The sequence below is a fragment of the Brienomyrus brachyistius genome, chromosome 12, assembly GCF_023856365.1.
Source record: "Brienomyrus brachyistius isolate T26 chromosome 12, BBRACH_0.4, whole genome shotgun sequence".
NCBI classification, from domain to species: Eukaryota; Metazoa; Chordata; class Actinopteri; order Osteoglossiformes; family Mormyridae; genus Brienomyrus; species Brienomyrus brachyistius.
Window position 1 is genome coordinate 17,826,275 of NC_064544.1, and position 12,160 is coordinate 17,838,434.

A 12,160-nucleotide genomic window follows, 5' to 3' on the forward strand; every position below is an offset into this window, starting at 1 on the left:
ATGTCAAACTCCTCCTGATCTGCCCCAGTAACATATCTGGTGGAATAAATGGGTAACACGTCAAACTGTGAGACGCGCAAGATGAGTCGCTTTGGGATAACAGCATCCGCTGAGAGATGGAGCGCTGAAGATGCTGCCTTTTTTTTTGTCCTGCATGTTAAGCCATGACTCCTGGGAGTCAGGCTCTGGGCTGCGAGCTCTGCTCCCATAAACAAGAGCCCGTCTGCCACGGTACACCCTCTTTCCCAAGCATGCACATTAAAGCAGTCTATTTCCTGCCAGCGCCAGGGCCTCCCCATCTTAGGGAGGCAGTGACCGCGTCTGGCTGCCTTTGTGTCCTCACAATGAGCTGCTCTGAGAAGCCTCCTCTTCCTCCGTCCCCAGGCGTCCCTCGTCCCCCCTTTCTCGGGCTCCGGACTTGGCTCCGGGTCTTGGCTTAAGGTCAGCGGAGGGTGACTGGGATTTCATAGCACCCGAATGGTTCTTTTTCCTCACACGATACTTTTAATTTACTTTCACGCTCGTTCCGAGTTACAGGAAATAAGGCAAATAAGGCCTGATGATGAGGCCGCTCAGAAAGATGAACCTGCCACTACAGCAGGGCTGGGGGCAGGGGGGGGTAAAATTGTGGTTTTATGTGGATAGAGTAGGATTGCGTGGGTTTCTGCGTGCGCCCCACCCCACGCGCCCATGGTAACGGGGAATCTGTTGCTTTTGGTTAAAAACAGGGGGCTCATGTCCAATGTAGTGGGACTGATCCGGAGCCCTATTCTCTCTGTTGGATGGGCTGTTCTTCACTCTGTTTTTCCGGTGAGACCCCCTGACCAGAGGGGAGTGTCTCAGGAAGAAGGCGCTGGGGATCTCGGTGGGACGGAGTGTAAATCCCTCAGCTTCCCCCGAACTGCGGCTTCCTCACCATGACTCAGTGAGGTGCCCCGCCTCTCCCTCCTCTCTCAGTTCCCTCCTTCCTCTCTTTTTGTCTCCCCATCTTTTCCTTCCCTATTGCTGGTCACTGCCTTCAGTTTATTTCCCGTGCTGGTGTGTTACCCCCCGATATGGTATGTGGCCCCCCCCTGGATGGTATATGCCCCCCCGCCCGGGATGCTTACATCTGCCCTGTTTCTCTCATGGTGGAGCCCCCCAGTGCATAGAGCGCCATTGTTTGTCCAGAGGTTAGAGGTCATCTGTTCCGGCGATACCGTTATGCTACTGACCCTGGATCAGTTTATCAATTTGTCCATTGTGGGAAAAGGTCAGTATTACGGGAGAGTGAACTGGTCAAAAGCCAGGGAATTGCAGAAATTATCCAGACAGCGGAAATCCTCCGCACTTCCTCCCTCACCTGACTCCCTGCAGCGCCCCCCAGTGGTATACAGGCTCCATGATCCACTTCAGGATCCCACGCCTGAAGCGTGATTAATTACAGAGCGGGTCTCTCTCCATTAGTGTGCTCATTTGTGCACCAGAACACAAACAGTGGCTGCACCTCTGCGTTCCACCGTGCGTGTAATTAGCATCAGAGCGTGAGTGCAGTGTGCAGCTTTAACGTGTGAAGTTGGAGATGGCGGTGAGAGCCGGCCCACTCAGCGCAGCGCTTCCTGTTTGCTGGGCTTTGCTCGGTTTTTAATTACAAATCTCTTTTTCTCATCGTCTAATTTTAGCAATATCCAAAAATAAGTCGCTAGTATTTCTATGAGCCCCCTGTTAATGGAAGCCTGACAAGTCAGACACAGAAAAATCTATTTCAGATCGGTGACCTGTTTCCTGATGAAGTGCTCGGGGAGTTTAATCAGAAAACAGCTGTGTGGTGCAGCACCCAGAGACGCTGTTCAGATCTCTACACAGTGACATGCCTGCATTAAAAACACTATAGCATTAATTAAACATGTACGACTGCTTAGCAAGAACATAATCAGGCGAGGAGAGTCCTTGATGAAATGTTTAAGCACATCCTAACCAGGCATAGACCCAAACGGAAATATACAGGCAATTTGCTAACATTAAGAAACAACTATATTTATCCAAGTTGACGAAATGGTGAGAGGCAGCATGAGATGCTGAGGCAGGGTGAGCAGGAATAGGTGCCCTGCGTTTTGGGGGGGGGGGTGTTGCTGTGGGTCTGGCCGGCCCTGCCAAGCGACAGCATCCCCTCCGGCTGGCAGGCAGCAGGCTGATAAGGGACACGGCCGACCCCCCCCAGTCCCAGTCCCCCCGTGCAGCGAAAGGTCACTCATTAAACCGCCGCATCCACACTTTTTCTGCCAGGCCTGGCGTGTCTTGATTTTGATCTATAGGGACTTAAATCCTGAGCAAACACTGCCATAAATATTAACGGCACAATGGATGCTATTTATACCCCACGACCCCCCCCCCTCCCAGCTGACTGCGGCCAGCCAGACACTTGCTCACTGATGGATTGATCCGGCAGAGGGGCGGGGCTGTGTGCAGCCAGACGTCCTTGTACCCTGATGCAAGCTTTGGACAAAAGGACCGGGGTGTCGATTAAATGGAAAGTTCTAGATTATCCAATGTCAGGAAGAGGACTTGTATTGGCTGTGCTGGGAATCCTGTGACAGTAGTGGTTGGGGGGGGGTGGAGAGTGTAGTGTCAGGGATGGAGATGAGCCTTTAATGTGTTTCTGGGGGGGGGGGGGTTCTTAGTCCCTGGTATTTATACTTAAATAGCCTATGGTATGTTCCCCACGGCCCGGCAGTCCGGAACAGTGACACGGCAGGGGGTCGGTGGTCCATCGGCGATAGAGATGGTGCCTATGTCCTCCTCTCAGAGCCTCCCATACACAGCGGGTCTTTTCAGACCCCAAGGCCTGTCTCTGTCTCCTTTCAGCTTAGCCTTCCATTTTCTATATAGGCGGGGGCCGGGGGGTGTTGACGCAGAGGCTGAGGTTTTGATCTTTCTTCTTCTCTGGTTTATTTCCTGGTTTCTTCGCAGCTTTAATAGGAATTGATACTTTCATGTAGCTAAACCTTGGGACCGAGCTGGGGATTAGAGAGCCTCCTTTCATGGTAACGGCCGGCTGTCCGAGCCGTTACAGCTCAGCCGCGTCTCGCAAGCCCAGGCGCCATCCGCACCTTTTCCCTCACATGTCGTGTCCGCAGTGACGCCGCTGTAGGTGACCCACCGGTCTGTCAGGGGAGAGGTGCTGGAAATGGACAAAAGAAGCAGGGCAAGTGGCAATAACATGTGTTAAGGCTGAAGCATTGGGTATGTCCCCTGCCCGTTTGGGGAGGACTCGATTTGATTGGTCAGAAGGGCGGCTTGTGTGGCCACGTCCCTGGCAGGCGGCTCTGATATCCGAGTGGCACGTTAGGTTAGGGGAGAGAGAGAGAGGGAGAGAGAGAGAGAGAGAGAGAGAGAGAGAGAGAGAGAGAGAGAGAGAGAGAGAGAGAGAGAGAGAGAGAGAGAGAGAGAGAGAGGGGCAGATGGCAGAGGTTGGTCACCCTCCCTCCCCATCTGCCCCCAGGCTTGTAAAGACTCTGTTCATGCTGCTTGCTGTTTGGTTCTTCTGGAAGTTATTTAATTTCTCTTCAGTTTGAATGTGAGGGGCCTGGTGACACACGAGGGGGACGTCCTGTAGCTGGGGGCCGACCTAAGGACAGGGCTCACCCTGGGGAGGGGTCTAGCTGTTCACCTTCATTCTTTCTCTCAGTGTAGTTTGCCCGTGTCCGTCATGGTTACTGGCCACCATGTCCATCCTCCCCAGGCTCTTGGTTCTACAGCATCCCAGCACATCCCTCCAAAACAAAAAGAAACAAACTGAGCATTTAAGGCATGATCTGAGCTCTGTTTTCATTCACAAATGGGATACGGTGTTTAATTAACAGCTGAAGGGCTCTCACTCTCTAGGAGGGATTAGCTGTTAGCAAGCAGCCTTCTTTGGCACCAGGCTGGGCAGAGGTGGTCCTCCCGTACCTCCGGCAGAGGTGGTCGCACCCGTACCTCCGGCAGAGGTGGTCGTCCCGTACCTCCGGCAGAGGTGGTCCCACCCGTACCTCCGGCAGAGGTGGCCTCCCGTACCTCCGGCAGAGGTGGTCGCACCCGTACCTCCGGCAGAGGTGGTCCCACCCGTACCTCCGGCAGAGGTGGCCTCCCGTACCTCCGGCAGAGGTGGTCGCACCCGTACCTCCGGCAGAGGTGGTCGTCCCGTACCTCCGGCAGAGGTGGTCCCACCCGTACCTTCGGCAGAGGTGGCCTCCCGTACCTCCGGCAGAGGTGGTCGCACCCGTACCTCCGGCAGAGGTGGTCGCACCCGTACCTCCGGCAGAGGTGGTCATCCCGTACCTCCGGCAGAGGTGGTCCCACCCGTACCTCCGGCAGAGGTGGCCTCCCGTACCTCCGGCAGAGGTGGTCGCACCCGTACCTCCGGCAGAGGTGGCCTCCCGTACCTCCGGCAGAGGTGGTCGCACCCGTACCTCCGGCAGAGGTGGTCATCGCTTCTACGTGTTGTACAGTATAACCATGTGATGTGTCACTGTCAAGGGCATAATCGAGCAAGTAGCTGCCGTTCACTTTTGACCCAATTGTTACTAAGTCCCAGGAACTTAATGATGATAAAACAAGGCCTGGAGTTCATCAGTCATTTCAGGCTTTTGGCTAAAAAGTGCAAAAATGAACGGCTCTGGTCTAGAATGACTGAAGGCGACCGAGAAGCAGCTGAATACCGCTGTTTGTCATCACTGCTGTTCGGTGCCTTGATGTTCAGATGGGTAAAATCAGTCCTTCCTGCTAGGGAAGGTTCCCTGGAGAGCCCAGGCGCTTCAGCTCCTGCCGGTCATGAGGAGTGGAGCCAGGATGCCCGTCCGCGTCTCCGCGGGCTTCGGAACCCGCTCGCTCTGCACCGAAACGGGAGCCTAACAGGCGAGAGTATCAGTACGGCTCTGAGGAGCCGCCCACTGCCCCCGTCTTTGGATCTTCACACCAGTGGTTATTTCGGGCAGCAGTGCCCCCCCCAGCCAGCCTTGCACACAGGGCAGCTCTCAAACCAGCGACTCCTCCCACCCCCTGTTTTGGCACCACAGGAAATTAGACTGAGGCACGGGAGAAAGACACCTTGCGGAAATGTTTTTCTGTTTCCAAAGCCATGTTTGGTCATGTGAAGACATGGATATGAACATGGAGGCAAAGCCTATCTGGGTTCTTGAGGAATTTTAATCAGGCAGGACCTCGGGCGCCTAAATGGACACCCACTTTTTATACAGCTTTGCATGCTCTGCTGTCCCCAGTACCATGTTTACCTCCAGGACGCCCTAGGGTCTGCAGGCCATTAATCGCAGGTTAACTGCCTGATCTTCTTCCTCAGCTCTCCCAGGTGATTCAGCGGTACCCCATTCCCCGATGGTGGGTCGCGGTTACGCCGTTACGTCTGCGAGACAGCCGTGAATAAATCCGCAGTGCGGTCAGCGGACCGGAACTGATTTCCCATCTGGCTGTGCAACTGATTGTGCTTTAATGATGCTGAGAGTCAAGGTGAGATGGAACCCGCACTTCTCAAGGTGACTGGGGGTGTTACAGACAGTCGCCATGGCGATGGGGCACCAAGAAATAAGAGCGATGCTGCTAAGCAGCTCGACATTTCTGTCAGTTAGATGTGTCAGTGCTGTTTGCATGTGTGGATTCCTGCATGCATGAATCTGTGTGTATTCTCTGTGTGAGTGGGTGGGCTATTTTTTTATATTTTTTTTTTTACATATACGGGGGATTCTTCACCACAAATAAACACCTGCAGTCTTGGTCAGGGTTTTGTTGTAAGTTCTCGTTTTATTAAGATGGGTTCTGCAAGCAGGATCGCTGAAAGGGATCTACTGAGATTCACAGGAGGAACAAAGAGGTAGGACATACGTATCTGTGGTACTGGTGCTGTTTTTCCAGCACTGGTCATGTGAGGGCGCTGTCATGTGATCAGGCATTAATGCCGGTTAATCACTCGCCAGCCCATCCTATGCCGGGGAGATATATGTGTTTCTGTCCTCTATCATGCTCGCTCCCCAAGGTGCTGACATTTCTCTCTCGCTGATGAACAACAGAAATCAGGTGAGCCTGGCACCATTTTCCCTCTTCCAGAAGAGCACCTGGTGCTCATTTAAGGTAAACAGTCCTCCCCCCGCTGCTCAAGGGAGGGGTGGCGGGGAAGCCTGTGGGCACATGTGCTACCCGCTGTCCTGAGAGCTGAGGAGGCCCACCCCCCTCTGCACCTCCCATTTTATAGGGGCTCCCAAAACCACCTGACATGTGCCGACCGATCGTATCCTTCTCACAGAGACCAGCGACGTTCCCTGGTTTGAAAGAGGGCCTTTTGAGAGTCCGTGAGACTTATTTGCTTGGCATGATGTCAAGCCCTGATGAGGAGGGGGGGGGTGGCAGGGATAACGTGGGGGTGGAAGGAGAGCATTGTTTCGAAGCCCATAAGCTTTTGGATCATGCAGGAAATTTGAATAACACATTGCTAATCTGGCTTTATAAAGACTTGTGTTCTAATATTATAATGGACGTGATGGCAATGCCCCAATATGTGCAGCGGAAGATCCACATGTCCTGGATATGTGGATATTTACCTTTCCTCTTTGTATTTTTCATGCTGCTGACAGTTTTCGCAGTTGTAAGAAGCAGAATGGCAAACGTCCCGGGCATTTTGTTACTTGATTGTTATCCTTTGTCTGACAGCACAGCACAAAGCAGCTTTGCTGAGGACTCAGTTTCTTGGAAGCCGATCCAATTAGGCTCTTGATTATCTGTTACGCATTTCCCCTGGAACTCCGCGGTACAGTAAAATATTTATTTGCATCATGCATGAAAAGCTGCTATCATAAGACTGTGGCACTTGATGGCATAATTAGGAAATGCTGGAGTGACGAAAGGGCAGGGGAGAGAGGCTTCAGCGGGCTGGGGGGGGAGCACAGTCGTGGGGTACCTGGACTTGCTGCGGCTTTAAGAACCGGGGGGGGGGGACCTTCCGCTGAAAATAACCAACACCTGTGAATGATGTCGGTGCTTAGGGGTTATCAATGCAGCCCCATACCTCCAGGGCTGTGTGTGTGTGTGGGTGGGGTTGTGGGTAGTTCATGTATATGTTACATTGTGGGGGCCAAGTGTGTATTTCGACATTGGGGGGGGGGCATTATAAAAATTTGACTGCAATCAAAAAACTAAAAATGCTAAAAGTATCGTGTTTTGTTTGGGTACTTATGGATAAGGTTAGGACTGGGTGGGGCTTAAGGTCGTCATTCCTGGGATTAAAGATTCCCCCATAGTAATTAATGGACGGTCCCCACAAAGATAGAGATACGTAATGTGTGTGTGTGTGAGAGAGAGAGAGCCCGGAGATTGCCCCGTGCTTCCTGGGCCAGGCTCCAGCCTCACCTTGTACGGAGTAAGCGCTCTGCAGACAGATGGATGTGCGTGTGAAGCTGCAAGGCAGGACGGCTTCGCCTCGTCAGCACATGGCAGCGCCTCTCTGAGCAGGCCTTGGCCTCGGCTTCTGTGGGAGACGCCGCTTCCCACCACAGCCCCAGCAGAGCCACGCTAATGCTAATGATTCATATAAAGTCTTTATTTTCTAATCCGATCACTTGCTTGCCGCTTATTTTCCCCGTCGGTGTGTGTCCTTCAGCTGAGGCGCTGTGCTGATCCCTGCGAATTCCCCCAGTGTGGGAACCTCGACTGTATAATTTCTGGAAGTGGGGGGCTGTGTTCCCACTCTCCTCACTGATTTTTTTTTGTACCATTATGTACCATGTTTTATGTTATGTTCTTTTTTCTGCTATCTTTGTCACTATTACTACATGTGATTCTTGCACTGTGAGCTCATTACGTCTTTTCGTTCTGCATTCACACAATGACAATAAAGCTGACTTTGGCTTTTGACTCCTTAAGCAAATGACCCCAAAGGTCTGCATGCTGTGTGTTTCTGCTTCATTGATCCAGTTCTCTTGTACTCACTAATGGCACCTTTCCACCGGCATACAGGAACCGGGCCATACCTGAAACCGTACTGTGAAGAGAGACTAGTTACAGCACGTGTTGGTTTTCCACTGCAGAAGGGTCGGCTCTGTAAAGGCGTCACTGAGATTCTTATTTACTGTTCACATGGTGTACATCATGATTTACTATGCTAATTTCCGCTATCACATTTGTGAGAATCACCATCTTATGTTAGCATCAAACGCTAATGGAATTAGCATTCGTTTGTGTCAATTTGCATTATGAATCCATTTCGTTTAGCTGTTCTTTAGAACTTCTTGTAAGCAGGAGGATGGAAATTTTTTAATTCATCGCGCTGTGAAATACTACAACTAATGAATAAGATATAGAATTTGCTCTTTTTTCCTTCAGACATGCATGTCGATGGAGATCACGATATCTGATATATGCATTTCAACCAATCCGATGATGGTAGCGCAACCAATTAGGTTTAGTCACACTTTGGACCCTGTAAGCTGGGCCATGCTAGCACTGGTACAGATTGGACATGGCTCACATAATTTTAAGGGAAAACTATCATTTCACGTATTGGTCATGTACAGCTCTGGTATGGCTCAGGGGCAGTGGTGTCTTAATGGTTAGGGAAGAGTTGTAATTGAAAGATTGCTGGTTTGAATCCCCAACCAGCAAGGCACCACTGAGGTACCCTGGGTAAAGCGTTGCTTCCCAGATGCTGAATTAGCTGCCCCATGTCATGATGTCCCATTTGGCTTAAATGCAGAAGATACATTTTGTTGTGGTGTGTCAACAATGACAACTAATGACTTTCACTTCTTGGTGGAAGTGGAAAAGCTCCAGAACATTTGGGTTAAATAGACCCCCCCCCCCACCCCACACACACACACACACAGAGCAGCAGATGCATTTTCTGTTGACCTGCCTACCCCCCCCCCCATTTGAGTGATACTCCATCTGAATTCCGCTCAGTAAAAAAAAGGCCGTTTGCTCCCAGGGAATTCACTGTGAACAGTGCCAGAGCAAAGGTAACTGTGTTTAATATGTTCATCAGCTTGTCCGTATCTGCGGGACCATCATCAGGAAGTACAATGGCCTCCTGCCCTCCTGCTCTCCTCTGCCCATCTGCTCCTTCATCCCTCCTGGCTCTTTTCATTCACGTGTTTCTCTTATGGGTCAGAACTGCGACGCAGAAGGTAGCACTGCGACCTCACACCTGTGAGGCTGCGTAGTTTGACACGTGCCAGCTGTGTGTGTGTGTGTGTGTGTGTGTGTGTGTGTGTGTGTGTGAGGTGTCTACATGGGTTTCCTGCAGATATTCTCCCACAGTGAAATGGTTACGTGCTTCGGTGTGTCTAAACCATCCCTTATGAGTGTGACCCCTCTGAAGTGTCATTCTGCCCAGAGTGTCCCCAGCTTACTGTCCTCTGCTCTCTAGGATTGTATCCCTGCTCTCCATGGCTTAACATCGAAAGTTATGGAAAATGGATGGATAAGTGATGGTTGTTTCTGATGGAAGGACAGTCCTCCTTCCTGAAAATGCCCTGTGAAATGTCATATTTCAGATTAAACACCTAGTGTGTCCAATCAAACACCTTCCCTGGGTTTCTCAGGGAGTGCGAGGTGAGTGTGCCGGTGTTGCTTTTGTTGAGAGCTCCCGTTAATGAGTAATTAGCGTGGCTAATCCTGCGTTCGATTATCTCTCGGAACTCAGAAATTCCGAGTTGAGTGACATCACGTCCGACAATCTCCCTTTCGAGCTACAACATCTCGGAACAAACATGGCTGCCTCCATGAACACGCTGCTGTGTGTCATTGCTTTATATTTTAGCAGATTTGGAGTGAGATTTTTTCAGAGAGACAAACAAACAAGAAACACGAACTAGTCAAACCACATTAAAAGCTTTATAAAATATTTTAGTAGATCCATAGTGATATTCTTTTTTCGAGAGGCAAACAAACTGCAAACAAAAGACACTAACAAGTCTGGTAAAATTCTGATATTACATGCTAGGATACTGTTTACGGTCACAATATGGTATTCTCTAAATCGAACACGTGCAATTACATTTAAAACTATTAATGCATTTAACAAAATAAACATTTTTAAATATTTATAAAACAGATTTACAGTTGACTGTAAAGCCACCATGTTGAAATGACGTCACAGGGGAAACTCAGACAACAAAAGTCTGTCTGACAACAACGTCATAAAAGAGGCGTGTTTCCGACAGGAAGTGGTGTTTTTCATTACGTTTTCATCCGAGTTCCGACTCGGAGAGAGATAATCGAACGCAAGACAACTAGTGCTGGTTAGTTGCCTTTATTAAAAACTTTCTTCCTCCTGGAAACTGCCAGGTAGCTGAGTAAAGTGGCTCTCTTTGACTTTCATTATGTGCTCAGGGTGTTGCTTAGCTTCTAAGGTGAATTTAATGCACTCGAATTGACTGTAAATGAAAAGTAGGCCGTGGTGCTTTTTATATGCAACAGTATTTCTATGCAATATTTCCAAATCGGAATCCAATCAAAATGCCATTTTCCCTTTCTTTCATCGGACTGTTAATATTCATCTTGGAGCTACAGAGGATTTCAAAATTGAAATATCCTTCTATAGCAATTGTGTGATTTTTAGTTGTGTTTCCTCCCCATTATCTGGCTTTTCCACCTGATTGGGTGAGTGTTGCCCATACAGCTCGGCTTTCCGGAGCCCCATTTGTTCGGCTCTCAAACGCACCTCCTGGCCCTCAAGTCTGACCCCCAGTCGCCATCTCGCCTCCGATCAAACGGCCACAAACGGCACATATTGGGCTGGCTCTCCATGAACTGTGGGTATCTGAAACCCCCTCCGCAAACCGCGGAAATCGATGGGCAATGGCGGGAGGTGCTGGCGGTGGCTGGTGCCGGGTCCTACCACCCCCCCAATTCATTTCCATTAGCACACAATAGTGTGTGACACTGTGACTCCCCTCTGTTCCCGACACACAAAGAGAGTAGTGTACTGTACATGCCCCCCCAACCCAATCGAGCCCCCCCCCCCCCCCGTCATCTGCCCAACGTGGCAGTTTTGTTAAAATATAAAACAGGCAGCTGTTTCAGACTTAAGCTTGGTGTTTGGTGTATAAACTTTGTGTTGAATGCCGTACCGAGCGCATGCCCCTCCCCCACGAGAGTCCTGCCCCTCAGCAGGGTTTCTCAGCTGGCCCCAGACACGCCAGGCCAGCCCCCCCAACCCCTCGAGAGGCCCCCCTACCTGTGTTTTCAGCTGGATCTATAACTCAGGCTGAATCACATTCTGGGGTTTATCGCCTGACTGGTGAGCACCTTTGTGCCTCTAACACCCCATTCCTGCTCATTCTCCCCCCCCCCCCTCCCCAGACGCCCCCCTCGCCTGTGTTTACAGATGTTTTTAACTCCGGCTGGAGCCCAGAGGAATCGCGATCAGCAGTTTCCCCCCCGCAGTGTGAAAAGCACTCCGTCGACACTGGTGAATTCCAGAAAAGGGGTCACGCGCGTCAGAGGAGGGCCTCGGATAACTTTCATCCATGCCAGTTTGATGACTCCTGACGTTTTCCAGTTTATACAACTGGACATTCAGACAGGGCGAGTGAGAGGCTGCCATTCCATTCCACTTCACCACCTGCTGTTTTTTACATGTATATCCAGCTGTCTTTTTGCTTTGGCGCTGAGGTGAACTGCTGGAAAAATAAGCTTCAGAGCCGGGGTCCTCTCTGGCTCATTCTCACCGACTTACTAACCCCAGCTCTGGGAGAGTCAAGCACATGCAGGATTCTACACAAACCCCGTTCCATAAGTATGCTGATAATAGGCGCGTTTTCAGGAGGACTGCTTGTGGTGAAGAACTGGCAAGCAGGTACCCAGATTGGATTGGCCCTGACCTGTCATTTCATTCACAGAGAGGGGGGATATAGGGAGAAATAAGGAGGACTTGTTCTAGATGGGATAAGACTCATTACAATTGGGTATCTGTAAGGAAAAGACTCAGTGCCAACTGTTGCCTGTAAGGTAAGACTCATTGCAGTAGGGTATCTGTAAGGAAAAGACTCAGTGCCAACTGTTACCTGTAAGGTAAGACTCATTGCAGTAGGGTATCTGTAAGGAAAAGACTCAGTGCCAACTGTTGCCTGTAAGGTAAGACTCATTGCAGTAGGGTATCCCAGAGGAAAAAGCTGTTTCTAGACTATTTACGGAT

The 12,160-nt window shown here is 50.5% G+C and overlaps 1 protein-coding gene and 1 pseudogene across 2 annotated transcripts in view; both read left to right on the forward strand.

The window, feature by feature from the left end:
• The window catches only part of sorcs2 (sortilin-related VPS10 domain containing receptor 2), a 197,394-nt gene that overhangs the window by 102,802 nt on the left and 82,432 nt on the right, over positions 1-12,160 (forward strand). The window lies entirely within an intron of this gene.
• Positions 7,580-7,720, forward strand: LOC125705400 (U1 spliceosomal RNA; annotated as a pseudogene).